The sequence below is a fragment of the Apis mellifera genome, linkage group LG3, assembly GCF_003254395.2.
Source record: "Apis mellifera strain DH4 linkage group LG3, Amel_HAv3.1, whole genome shotgun sequence".
NCBI lineage: Eukaryota > Metazoa > Arthropoda > Insecta > Hymenoptera > Apidae > Apis > Apis mellifera.
In genome coordinates, this window is record NC_037640.1 from 4730024 (window position 1) to 4744510 (window position 14487).

The 14487-nt window shown below is 32.3% G+C and overlaps 1 protein-coding gene across 1 annotated transcript in view; it reads right to left on the reverse strand.

The window, feature by feature from the left end:
- The window catches only part of LOC100577174 (ras-responsive element-binding protein 1), a 65279-nt gene that overhangs the window by 24477 nt on the left and 26315 nt on the right, over window positions 1-14487 (reverse strand). The window lies entirely within an intron of this gene.

Consider the following 14487-nt stretch of genomic DNA (forward strand, 5'->3'; position numbering starts at 1 on the left):
TACTCACGAATCTTTTCTCTTTCTAACCCCTACCCCCGATCGAACGCAGCCCGAGTATCCTTATCCCGCCACTGCGTGCTTCCTTCTCTCTCGCCGCTGATCGTTTTTCTCGGCTCCTGTCTGCTGCCGTTCCCCCCCTCCCTCGCTATCCACCCTCATCTCCCCCCCTCATCAGCCTTTCTCTTTCGCTCCACGCTCTCCCCACCACTCCGCTCCGTACCTATGCCAACGCCGCCGCTGTCATCGTCGGTACAGCGACGCGCGCACGTATTCTGCTACTCGTATTTTTTCCCCGTGAGAATGTGTGCGTGCGGATGGGAGAGCGGGCGCGCGCAGCCACCCACACCAAGGGGACGCTTCTCCGGACCATGCGATATGTGCACGCACGCGCGCGCGCGCGCGATTCTTCCCTCGTTCGAGCCCCGGGAAACGGTGTACCGTTCCTGTGCGGTGCAACGGGAATTACGTAAAGGGGGTGGTGGCGTGTTGCGAGTTAACTCGATTCCACGCGTCGCTCTCCAAGTACCTTTCGATACACAGGCGTGATTAGTATTGCCATTCTTAAGTTGAAATATATATATATTTTAAATTGCATATATTTTTTTTAAGCAAAGATAGGGAGGGACACTTTTCTCTTCGAAGTTAGGATTATGTAATATGGAACGTTTTTTGAAAAATATAAAATATAACGTGGATTGATTTCATTTTCATCTAACGTAAGGTGTATATGTTTTATTGAAAGAGTCACGGTGCTGTGTAAAAGGGATAATTTAAATTGGAATATACTAATGTAGAGTGTATAATACGAAAATATAAATTCATTGGAAAATAGTTTGGAAACAATTCTTGCAGTCGGTTTGAAATATATGAATAATATAGATTATACGTTGTTATTCTAGTAATTAGACTAATTATTCCAACCTTCTGGAAGCGTATTATCTTACAGTTGAATTTTATACATCTTTCCACCATACCTATTTGTGATTAGCTTTATCTTGCATGAATCATCAAGAATAAGCACTTAATTGTCTCTTTGACCATTGGAAGAAAATTGAACTGTTTTTCGATTCTCATTTATTTCTTCGAAAACATTCCTTGCCATCGATTTCTTTCAACGTATATATATAAAAACATTATTCTAGAATAATTCACATTCTATTAAAAATTATAAAAAAATAAAATCGATGGAAAGTTTAAATTTTTCGACGAATCTAACGAAATTTTTGAATTTAGAAAAATAAAAATTTTAATTTTTAACGAAATTTTTTAAAATTGTATTATCTTTTCTTCAAGTTCATTGGATGAGGTAAAATGATCGGAAATCATCGAGAGTCGCATAAAATAATTCAATTCGGATGACCGAGCATTAAATTTTAAGATAATGTATACTTGAATTTACGTCAGCTAAGCTGAAAAAGAAATTAGAAGCAGGGGGAAAAACAGTGGAACGACGCTTGAACGTGCGCCATTTGCGATAACGATAGAAACCGGCCGCGAAAGTTCATCGCTTCCGTTTCGTCAAAAGTCCACTACTCGACAATAAATAACTCGATAGAATGAATTCTAATGTGGACAATTTTAATGTGCAATTATTAGAGAGAGACAGAGAGAAAGAGAGAGAATAACAAATACATATATAAAACAATAATTAATATTTTATTTTTTACTTAATATAAATGGAAATCTCATTTCCTTTAACAATGTCTTTTTAATTAATTAAATATTTTAAATATAATTTTATAACTTGTCTTGTCTCATTTGAAAAAATGCAAGAGACAAATATAATGTTTAAAAATGTTTAAACAATTTGTTTTATCAAACTAAAAAGAATAATAAAATCTTTCCAGTTTCATATTTCTACATATTACACACCATTATAGAAAAATGATACATTTATCTTGGGATATAATTAGCAATATTTATGTAACTATTTTCATAACACGCAATGTGTCCATTTCAGCCTACTTTTTCTTTCAACATTTTTACACTTTTTTTAATTACAAAAAAATTTATAATTGTTATTAAGATAAATGTAGAGAGAGAATAATAAAAGTTGCACTAATTAAAATTAGTCGACACATTGCGAAGAGCGAGTTTTATTTTTAAAAGTAAAGAAAGGAAGAAAGAAAGAAACGAAAAGGAAAACTCAAAACAAATACATTAAAAAGTTATTACACGTAAATGGATTCAAAAATTGCTTTGAAGAATCTAAATTCTAAATCTGCTGATAATCGTGAGAAAATCGCATCGTTAAATGCAAAGGAATTGATCAAATGTCATATGAGAATATTTAAACAATTGTAGAATCATGAAAATTAATGTCCATCCATCGTGAATTTTTAAAGACGAAGAACTAAAATTCTCCATAAATATAATTTGCATCTCTCTGTTGTCATTTTTTTTTCATAAATATAACGCGATATTATAAATTAAAATTAAACAAATAAACGAATCAATAAAAATTTAAACATCTTTAAAATTTACGAAAAGAAATTTAAAAAGAACGAAAAAAATTTTGTCAAAGAAGAAAACAACGACTCGAAACTTTTCTCTAAACATCTGAATTATTTTCATTGGAAAAATCATTATATGATAATGAAATGGCACGATGACCAGCAATATTCTTTCACGAGTACAAGTGAAAATATACGCCAATGCATTTTATTATGGAAGGAACCATTATAACAAGTTCACCGGTGATTATAAAATATTGCCAACGGAGTTGAACAAAGAGGGATAAGTTGGTAATTTTCCGATAATGTCTCCTCGTTGTTTATGAGCGTGTGACGTTCGAACAAGGTGAATGCTGAAACACTTCTGGTCATAAAATTGAAGAAAAATGCAAAAGTTTAAGACTGTATTCAGAGTATTTCCCAAACATTGCTCTGCAAGATTATTATTTCAAAAAGTTTCATTTTGAATGAGCACCCTCCAATTTCGAGCGATATAATTAGTTCTCCTTACTTATTACTAATGTCATATGAGAATATTTAAACAATTGTAGAATCATGAAAATTAATGTCCATCCATCCATGAATTTTTAAAGACGAAGAACTAAAATTCTCCATAAATATAATTTGCATCTCTCTGTTGTCATTTTTTTTTTTCATAAATATAACGCGATATTATAAATTAAAATTAAATAAATAAACGAATCAATTAAAATTTAAAGAAAAGAATTCCTTTGTAACCAAACTACAATAGTTAGTTATCTTTGATTGAATGTAGATTTTTATAAAACGAATTTAACTTAAATTTCTCCAAATTTTTATTTTAGAATAATTGGAATTGAGAATGTAATAAAAGAAAAAAGGATTACTTTCTTAAATGGAAAGTCACTCGAAGATATTACCATTTGGGAAAACTCCTCTTTGGTCTTATTTTAAGAATCGTCAAAAGAATAAACCGTTTCTTATAGAATTCTCTCTAATACAATGAGAATGGAATATGGAAATATATACATAAATATCTTTGGATGCGATAAATTTCAAACAATTTCAAAGAGATTCGAACAAAGGAGAAAAATAGAAGGAACCATTATAACCATTATAACCATTATAATCTCTCCAAATTTTCAAGCTATAATTTATTCGATATCTCTTTTCCATTTTGATATTTCAGAAGATTGATATATGCCATCTGTTTTAAAATGTAATCATTATCTTGAATAATTTTTATTGTCACATAGATAACTTTTTTAAATAAATTTAGATAAAATAATAGAATCATAGAGCGAGATATCTTTAAATATTTGTAATATTTCAAATACTTTGCAATAAGTACTTATAATAATCCAAAAAATCGAATGTAAATAAAAATACAAATTGTACCATTTACCTATTTTATTTAATCTTAATTATAAATATATTAAATGTACACAGAATATACGTATATATATTCCATCCATGAAAGAGAGAGAGAATTTTACAATCTATTTCTGAAGATTTATCATACCTTTTAAACCGATGATATATATATATATACTTAAATTTGTGTACCTGTGTGTGTACATATATATATCGTGTTTAAAATAAACTTTTTAAGGTCATCTTTATCTTTTTTTATGCGCGTATTTTAACGTACGTTTGACATATTATATCTGTCTATAAGATCAAAACAAAAGAAATTAATATCGCAAATAATCTTTCAAAAGATTGGCAACACGTATATTTTTTAATAAATATTTTTAATAAATACGCTCGACAAGTATTCTCTCGAAAGGATCGAACGACAAGAAAGTTCTAGATAGTTTTATCTTCTCACTAAACCGTTTCTGGCAATAAATTGGCGTAAACGTGAGCATATACCTGAGAGCAATAAAAAGGGCATAATAATGTCCCAAAGTCTGTTGGTCAAATAGACAGTTGGACCCGATAAACTAACAGCAGGCCAACACTATGATTCTTTCTATTATTAACCTCGAAACATTAAGATATATTCGAAAGAAACAACAAGAGGCTACTGTACAATGTTTAAGGGGTAAGCATGCTAATATCGGATACCTGAGGCACATTGTCTGGCTTCGTTAGATTGAATAACATTGCCAGTTATTATTCAGAAACAGAACGATAAAATTTATATAAGTCATTCCCTGTTTCATAAATAATAAATTTTGTTTAATCTTCCAAATTTGGATTTATTCTCAGACATCCAAGTTTTGAGATTAATAACAAAATCAGATTCTATATTTTTCATACTATTTCTTTTTCTTTTCAATTATCAAATAATAGAAAATTTTGTTTGATCTTCCAAATTTGGATTTATTCTCAGACATCCAAGTTTTGATGAATAAAATCAGATTCTGCTATTTCTTTTTCTTTTCAATTATCAAATAATAGAAAATTTAACTTAATCAATCGATATATATAATATATTAAGATGCATAAAAATGATTTATAAATTTTATCGTCTCTTGATCACGAAAATGCAAAGGCAAACTTCAACTTCTCTTCTTCTCCACGAGGATAACCGTTCATTAGAACGGTCCCCTGTTTCGGCTGCAGCGTGAAAAGGGTCGTTTCTTTTATAAATCGAAGGAATAAAATAAAAACGGGAAGATTCGAAGGGAGGGTTGGCCAGAGTTTGGACCAGCGATGTCCAGATGGTCCATCGCGTGACCTTTGGCGCGGAAAAAAGGGGTGTAAAGGTGAGCGACCCTCGTCATTTATATGAATCTACCTGCCGGAAGTCAAATTAGATCCATGAACAAATCTTGCAGCAGTTGACTTTCAACCGTTTCCAACCACTTCTACCTGAGAAGATCGAGTGAATCACCTTAGAAACGAACGTTAACCCCCCTTCTTTTCCTTGACCAGAAGTGAAATAATTCCATGGTGTTGTTGCATTTAGATTTAGTTTAGCTTAACTTAGTTTATCAATATGAAATACGATATGAAAATGTTCATGGTTCATGGTTTCTTAACGTTATAGTAAAATTAGAATTTTATTCTTGACACGAATAATCTTTCCAAAATCGTTTTTTCAAGAAGAGTTTTACGACGGATTTCGGATTCAGAGAAATTTCACTTTGAGAGAAAGAGAAGAAGAGTTTGGAGAATTTCTAAATATATATTGGAACAATAGATTTGATGGGATGGATATTGAAAATGAATTTTCTATCTGGAAATTTTACTTGGAAGTCGAGCAGGAAAGGTAATAAAATATAATGAAATGACAAGTTTCAGGGGAAGAGGAGTTTACATGAATGAGCTTTGGTGAAAAGCTTTTCTAATCCCTATTTGCCGTGGAAAGTTGTAAAGTAATTACAATATATGACCTGAGTGGCCAACAGATTATTGTCCAATGACTAATCACGTCTTTCAGACCGATATTTAGAAACTTCTAATTTCCAGTGTATAGATTTCTGTTTCTCTTTTTATCTTCTTATTTGTTAAATATTGAAGAGTATATAGGATATACAGGAGGCAGGGTTAATTGATAATTTATGAAAAGATGCTTGGATCGATTCATTTTGAAACTGAATCTATCCTATCTTTGGAAATAATTGTAAAAATTATAATTTTTATAACTAAATGTAGAATAATTGGAAAAGAAGGAAAAATGTATGAAGAAAATTTGAAATTCAAGTAGAAGTTTAAAAAAATAAACAACTCAAAGAGTAATAAATATGCAAAAATATCTCACTTGAGACTTACTTATTTGGTTATAAACTAAGAATACTATTTATTATATAAAAAATTTAAAGAAATATTTAAAACTGAATATGAAAAAATGCTGAATTGATTTTAAAATTGAATCTACCCTATCTTTGGAAATAATTAATTTAATTATAATTTTGATTAAATAATTAAAAAAGAAGAAAATTCAAAAAAGAATGTAGAAATTTGAAAAGATAGAAAACTCAAGGAATAATGAATATCTCACTTGAGATTTATTTTTTATAAAAAATAAATATAAACTAATCCTAAGAGTAACTGTTTATTGTACACAACTATTTCAAGAAATTTAAAAAAATATTCAAAAGTATATGGAAAATACGAGGAAGATGAGTAAGAACAGAATATGTCAATCTTTTTCCTTCTTTTGGCAATATTCCTTTTCTTTTAGGATTAACAATAAATCCTTTAATCTTACACGTATCGCTTAAGCGAACAGAAATTACGGAAGGGAAATTTATCATATTTTATTATATGGACCAAGGATGAAGAATCTGTAAGTCCATAAATCTGAGAAAATCTTGGAGATTAGCGAACAAGAGTCACCGATTCTTACGTTCAGGTAGGTTCAAGATTATGGTTTAAACACATTTCCATTTTAAAACGGTTATCCTCCTTCTATCCTTAAGCGGTTAATACAACGGAAAAACAGTTAATACTCTGATTGTTCACCGTCAACCTGGACACCTCAGCTTTTGAAGTTAACAAATTATTTGTCTAATAATAAAAAAAGGAACATTGGATGCCACATCTCTGATCATTAAAATAATACCGTCAAATGCTTTTTTGCATTTGTAAAACAGATAAAAATAAATCCTCTTACAATAAAATTCCATTGCATAACATCATTATGCTTGCCTTACAAATTATAGACTATTATATCTACCAAATAAAGATTTCTTCATTAAGAAATTCTTTTTAATATTTAATTCGTTCCATTGGAACAAATAATGCATCGACATCTACAATGAAAATATCTTTAAACCATCTCTCTAAAAATATAAATAAAGAAGCTTTATATAAAAACATTATGCAAATTATCCCTTTCCATTTCGAAATGCTAAGAAGAAAGGAGCAAAAGCAAGAAAGAGTCCCAGTGAAAAAAAAAAAATTCTCCTTTCAAATTATATACTAACGATTGAAAATAAAAAGAAACAAAATAAATTGGAAGAAAATGAATATTGAAAAAAAAAATATATTACTATGAATATCGTGATCGAATCGAAATAATTAATATTATAAATCAACAATTATACGTTTAAAAAAAAAAAAATAAAAGAGAGAAAAGAAAAATATCTACAAATACTTTTGAAAGTCGATATTTTCAAGAGAAGGGAATTCCACAATTTCCAGTTATCGTGGATATCGTGGCCGGATCGAGGAGAGGCGACATCGAGAGAGGAAGGTCGGCATCGACCACGGTTTCCGGGACGGAAACCTATCAACGCGACCGCGTCTCTCGTGGCAACGAGCGATGTACGTCGGTTCCCTACCCCTCTGATAAGGTGTTCCCACAGGAAAGTGTTGTCTGGAAACAGCGCAGTCGTGAACAGTCGGGAGATGCTGCAACGTCAATAACTTTTCTCAGTTCGGTAAGGCTCGTAGCCATGGAGCTGATAAAAGCGACGAGCGCGATTAGATCGCTCTTGTTTGCTCCTCCTCGCCCATGTTTGAACGATGATGTCACCGTTTGGTCCATCCGGTTTGGGATTAGGTCAAAGTCTCTGATAAAAATCGAACATCGTTCATTCGAGTCGAAATTGTATCGATAGGGGAAAAAAAAAAAAAAAAAAAAAAAAGAGAGAAGAAAAAGGAAAGGGATTCCATTGAGTATCTAATTGAATAGTTTTTACTTGGTTCGAGTATTTGATAGATATGAATTATATGTATCTATTATAATTGATAAATTAAACTATATGCTAATCTAACGTTTTTTTATTTCATTATTTTTTATTTCATTATATTTCGATTATATTACTTACGTATTAATAATTATTTATTCTTGTTTAAAAAGAAAAAGAGAGAAAAAATTGTCACGCGTCAATTGATATCGATTTTGTGAGTAATCTTTTTATCGTTGGCGATCAGGGAAGAATCTTTGAGAGACCTCGAACAGAGAAGACATTTTTCGTATTTGCGCGCCAGATAATACTCTATCTTGATGCCAATATATCGATAGTATCGAGCATAGTCATATTCTTCCTATCAAATTCGCAGAATCACATTATAATCACGATACATCGTGTATATACGATGATCAAAAAGTTTTTTTTATAAAAAAAAAAAAAAAGAAAATGAAAATGAGCTTGTTCTTTTAAGTTATCTTTTCTTGCAATCCGAGAATGCAAGATGAAACGTGACTTTTCGATCGATAAGAAATTTATACGTACGAAATGTTGGAAAAAATTTACGTTATAAATATCTTAATTCAGATAATTAGATCTAATTAGGTCTATTCTAAAGTTGGGATTAAGAGTAAAATAATATAGTTATGTTTTTTTTCTGAATGAAATAAAACAATTTATAAATATTATTTGAATTTAAATTATTTTGCACGTAATTAATATAATTGATTTCGTAATTCTGAATTAATTATATATATTTCTATAATTTCTGTTTTTATTAATTGTTTTATTTCAATTTAAAGAAAGTTTCGTAAATATTAGAAGCATAACCTCTCAACATAACCTCTTATTGTTAACAAAGAATTTCCGTAAAGAATAAAAAGTCCAATAATAAACGAAAAAAAGAAAACGAAACATGTATCAAACCATAGATAAAGAAATTAGAATTAAATAATCTGAAGAACAAATTTTATTACCGAAAAGTTTTTATTCACGTAACATTTTCTGCTTCACTCTTTCCCCCTAGTGGGTCGTTTCAGTTTAAAACGCGAGAGACAACGGTACGAGACCCACTTACGTACTATGTATATCTGAGTACGTACGCACGCATGTTCGTTGTGGATACACGTGAATAAAAGTGTACATGGAGGAAAAGAAACGACGAAAGTTGCATACGAAAGGGACCCGACTAATCCACGTGGACGGCCGTGAGCGTATCAGTTCGACGCGAATGTAGGTTATCCGTTAGAATATGACCAGCAATTGGAGCTGTCTGTATTGTATTGAGCATTTAAGATTCGAATGAAATAATCTTTCGTCGATAGAAAAGTTCAGAGTGATTTTAGAATAATCGAAAGGGTAACAATCAAACAAAGTGATGTAAAGAGGTTAGAACGATCGAAGGAACGAATTAGTGACGCAACGTTATTGCGATTTATCGTAGCGAAAATAGTTCGAGAGTTTTATATTTTTAACAATGCACATTGCACATTGTATTCACGAGCATTGTATCGTTAAAAGTATAATTCTACCGAATCTATCTACATTGCTGTAAATTCGTAGTTACGAGTGATTATTACGAACGTTGATCGAACGAAATCTAGTATAAATAGGTTAAGATTCAGTGATGTGATATTATTCTAATTTTATATCTAATTTTATATTTCATGTAAAGATGAGTGATTTGGAAGTTGTATATTTTTAATAATGGAAATGCATATTTTGATATACCGTGTATAAATTGTGTTGAATATAAAACTATGAAAATTAATCGAAACGCAAAATCGAGTATACAAATAGGTTAACGTTTAACAATGTGATATTGTTGCATGTTGTGTTTTGACATATAAATATAAATTTGCTAGATTATTATTTTTAATAATTCAACGTATATGATTGTGGAATTTTCCAAGATAGACACTGATGTGATCGATTATTACGATAAAGATGCAACGATGGAAAAGATAACTTGAGGCTGTGTTGAAATAAGCGATGCTATATCATAGTGTAATATTATTATGTATAATACTACAAGATTATGTTTCTAATTATATAACGCGATTATTCATTTATATAAATTTCACGAAAAATTATATGAAATATATATCACAATGTTACTGTTCCGAAATCGTTGCATTATTCATCCGTTCATTGAGGTTATGATGGGTAAATGACATCTAATATTACAATTTAAAGGTTATACGATATTTATACGTATAATCTTTAAATCAAGTAAAATAATAAATTAATTTTCGCATTATTAAAAGAATTTGAAAGATAATTGAACGTATTTTGAATAAAATTTGACTCGAGAATGAAATAAAAAGTACAGATGCAAATTTATATTTTTTATTCGTCATATTTCCTATTAATGTAATAATTTCACGACTAATAATCTCTCTCATTTGCCGATTCGTATCTGAATGAAAATTTTACAACCATGACGTCACTTTAATTTGTCAGAAAACAATTCCTATGTGTGTGTCTGTGTATGTGTACCGATACTACCTGTGCAGACAGATGTCTGAACGGGTCGTGTAAATATAAGTACCTGTCTAGCCTCACCCTAGTAGTCGCCCTTTTACCTCGTCGCGTCATTATATGCTCATCAACCACCTTCCATGGGGTTGCGACTTTGTAACATGTGTGTCGTTAATGTACATTGTACACGCAAGACCCTTTGCTTTCCTTCGTCTCGTCACACATTGAATTTCCTACTTTCTTTCAATCATTGTCAGTCTTTTATCTCTTTTAATTATTCAATGCGCAGAGAATTATTAATAAATATTTTTCACAATTTTATTTCGATATAATATATATTTTTTTTTTCCATCAAAAGATTCCTCTGAATTTTTAGCATCGATTCACGCGCATGCGCATTTCTTTTAGGATACCCATTACTAACCTATACGTTTATCAATCGTCGAACGAAACTTTTCGGTTTAATTTCTATAATTTTATATAAAAAAGATAGAAATTTGAAATTTTCGAACTAAATTGATTTAATAATTAATAATTTTTCAGACCGAATAGACCGAATTTAACGAGAGAAATTTCGAAGAAATACTTCCTACTTTCTTTCAATCATTGTCAGTCTTTTATCTCTTTTAATTATTCAATGCGCAGAGAATTATTAATAAATATTTTTCACAATTTTATTTCAACGTAATATATATTTTTTTTTTCCATTAAAAGATTCCTCTGAATTTTTAGCATCGATTCACGCGCATGCGCATTTCTTTTAGGATACCCATTACTAACCTATACGTTTATCAATCGTCGAACGAAACTTTTCGGTTTAATTTCTATAATTTTATATAAAAAAAAATAGAAATTTGGAAATTTCGAACTAAATTGATTTAATAATTAATAATTTTTCAGACCGAATAGATCGAATCTAGCGAGAGAAATTTCGAAGAAATACTTCGAAGATTCTCTTTGACGAAGAGAGAATCGAAAGACCACGCGTCTTCACGTAGATGAGGAGCAGATTACAGATGGAGCTTTTTATGCTTCCCGTGTTTCCGAAGTCTCATTCATCTGTGAACGAAACGTTGTTTGAATTACGAATGAGAAGCGGCCATTGGTCCCCTTCGTCTCTTCGTATATATTTTTATTCCATCGAAGTCTAAGAGAAGATTCTTCTCCCGAGAAGCATAAGATTTCCTTCTCCTAATCCCCTCCTCCCAAGATTAATTGATTAATCATTTTCATCATTTTTTTTTGCAATAAATATTTCTCATTAAACATACTTTACCACGTACTTGAAATTCAAGATTCATTATAATTCAAAAGATGATCAAAAGAATTGCATCATTTTTTAAATTCTCGTTTAAATTCTCGTCTATCTTTACACTTATCTATTCAACTAGCTTCATAAAATCTAACTTTCACTTAATTTTTTTTCGTTAACGAGCACGATATTAACTCGCTCGCGACTCCTCCTCCTCCTTTTAAATATATAATAAATTATCCCATTATTCCTATTGATTGAATCTTAAGCCCTAAATCAAACCGACATCCCGCTAATTAATTCGATCATAATATCCAACGATCGAAATAACAAGATGCAAAATTTAAAACGGAGGATCGAGATAATGCAAAATCTGAGCTCGATTAATCCGATTTAAATCGCGTAAGGAGATGCATCATCGTTCAGTGGCCGAATAGTTTCGTGACGGAAGCGTTTCGGACAGATGGTATGCACTGCTTTCTCCCGTATGGTTTCCCGTGCAACCACTCGCATGAATGGTTCCCTTGGAGGAACAGGTAGGCGTTGCGTCGCTCGCAGGTTTCCTCGTCATCCTTTCGCCCGTCTAATTTTCTTAATTATATCACAGAATTATTATTTCGATTGCCCTAACGAGTCGAGAAAAAAGATCAAAATCCACGAGATTTTACGAATTTATCTCTCTTCCTACCGATTCTCTTATCGGTAACAATTTCGATTAGGTTAGGTTAGATAGAAATCTCGAAAGGAAAAATTATATTTCGAAGAGATGCGTTCTTCTCTCATTGGTTAAAGAGGAACAAGAGAGTTCACACGTAATCGTGTAAAAAGAGCGCGATATCTCTCAGATTTCTTGGGCGTCAAGGAAATCGATCCAGGATCGGCGATTTCTGATCCAGGATGAAACCTCGAGCCGGCAAGAATTTCTCGCCTGGCTGGCTCGGAAGGAAGCTGCGAATCGCGATCCTGTGACGCGAAACTTTACACATACTATCATATAAATGGAAAAAAAGAAAAAGCCTTGCCATCGTCTATTAACAATATTTGATTTTGTGTAATAGAATTAATTATTAACGATCCAAAACCGAATAAATAATTATCACAATATCTAATAGAATAGAAGAAGAAGAAATGGAAGAAATATCCAAGCGTGTTTATTATTAACGATCCAAAACCGAATAAATAATTATCACAATATCTAATAGAATAGAAGAAGAAATGGAATGGAAGAAGTATCCAAGCCTGTACCGTTCCACATCTCAAAAATAACAGGTTAATCGACACACAGCGAAGGCAGTAATGAAGATTCGAGTCTAATTATAAGATACAACTCCCCGACGCACGTTCCACTTCGTGTAAAAAAAAAAAGGAAAGAAGAAAGAAAAGAATCTCAAGGTATCATGTGGTAGGTCTGCGTATTTCGTGCATCCCGTATAATGGTCCCCACCGGCCGGAAGTGAGCTACCTGTCTCCCACGTGTGTGATGCAGCCAGCCTCCCAACGTGATGCAACGCAACACGGGTTGAGGTCGCATGCGTGCACACAGCTGCGCGGACAAAAGCCACGCACCGACACCGCTGTGTCCTGTGTGTTTCTCGATGCAAGACGAACCAGGCGACGGTGATGGCCAAGTATCAACTTTAGAGAGAAGAACATCGTTTGGAACATCGAATTCGAGACGAATTGATGATCGTGATACACGCAATTCGAACGAAAGGAAGGAATATTTGAATATTTTGGAGGGAAAGTTGAGAGAATTTGAATTAATCGAACGAGAATAATTAGAAATATCTATTATTCTATTATTCTTTTCACTGTCGAATACGTTCATGGAAACGAGTCATTTTTTAGTTGGAAAATTCGCTCTTTCTCTCCAAATTATCAAACGAAACGAAGAAGGAATGTCTTCTTTCGAGAAGAATAAATCTGCGCGTGGACCACACTCGAAGAAGCGTGGAAAGCACGTAGCATCTCAGCCGTTGGTACAATGGTCTCTGTCCGACCGGAAGCGAGCTACCTCTCCCACGTGCAGCCTCCCGAGTATCCGCACGCTCAAGATTAGTTTGTATTCATCGAATAGATATTTCCTTTTCTCCGCTTATTTTTTCTTTTTTATCGTTCCTTCTGTCTACACCCAGCGGAGAGAAACATTGTGTTATTCCGACGGTGAGAACGCTCGCGGTTAATCCCCTCCGCGTGAAAACGGTTTTGCATCGAGATATGGAAATTGTGGAAATTAACAGGCGGCGGGTGGTGAATTGTCAGTCAGGTTAATTGTCTCGTTGATTGAACGCGGCGTGTGGTACGCGTGGATCAGTTCCTCGAACGAAATCGAATTTCTCCTTTACCTTCTTACGATCATTCTTGCCTGGTCAGAAATATTTAAAGTTTATTAAAGTATTTATTAAAGTTATCGATCTATTATAACGTATTATATATCACACAAGTGATTTTTAAATATCGTTTTATCGAAGGTTTATTTGTAAATGAGGATTTTCATATTCCATCTTCTGAATATATATGAAAATATACGTGAATTTGGGAAGAACTCATCCATTTCTTTGTTCGTGTATAATTTTTATATCGAAAACTCCTTCGAATTCATCAAACACGGTGGCCATTTTACGAGTCTCCCCTTTCCTTCGAAGCGAGCAAGTGAAACATAAGGAAATTTATTTCTATAGCGTTCCAGAACAGTTTCCTGTCGGAGGAAACTGCGATTATTTCCCTCCACCTC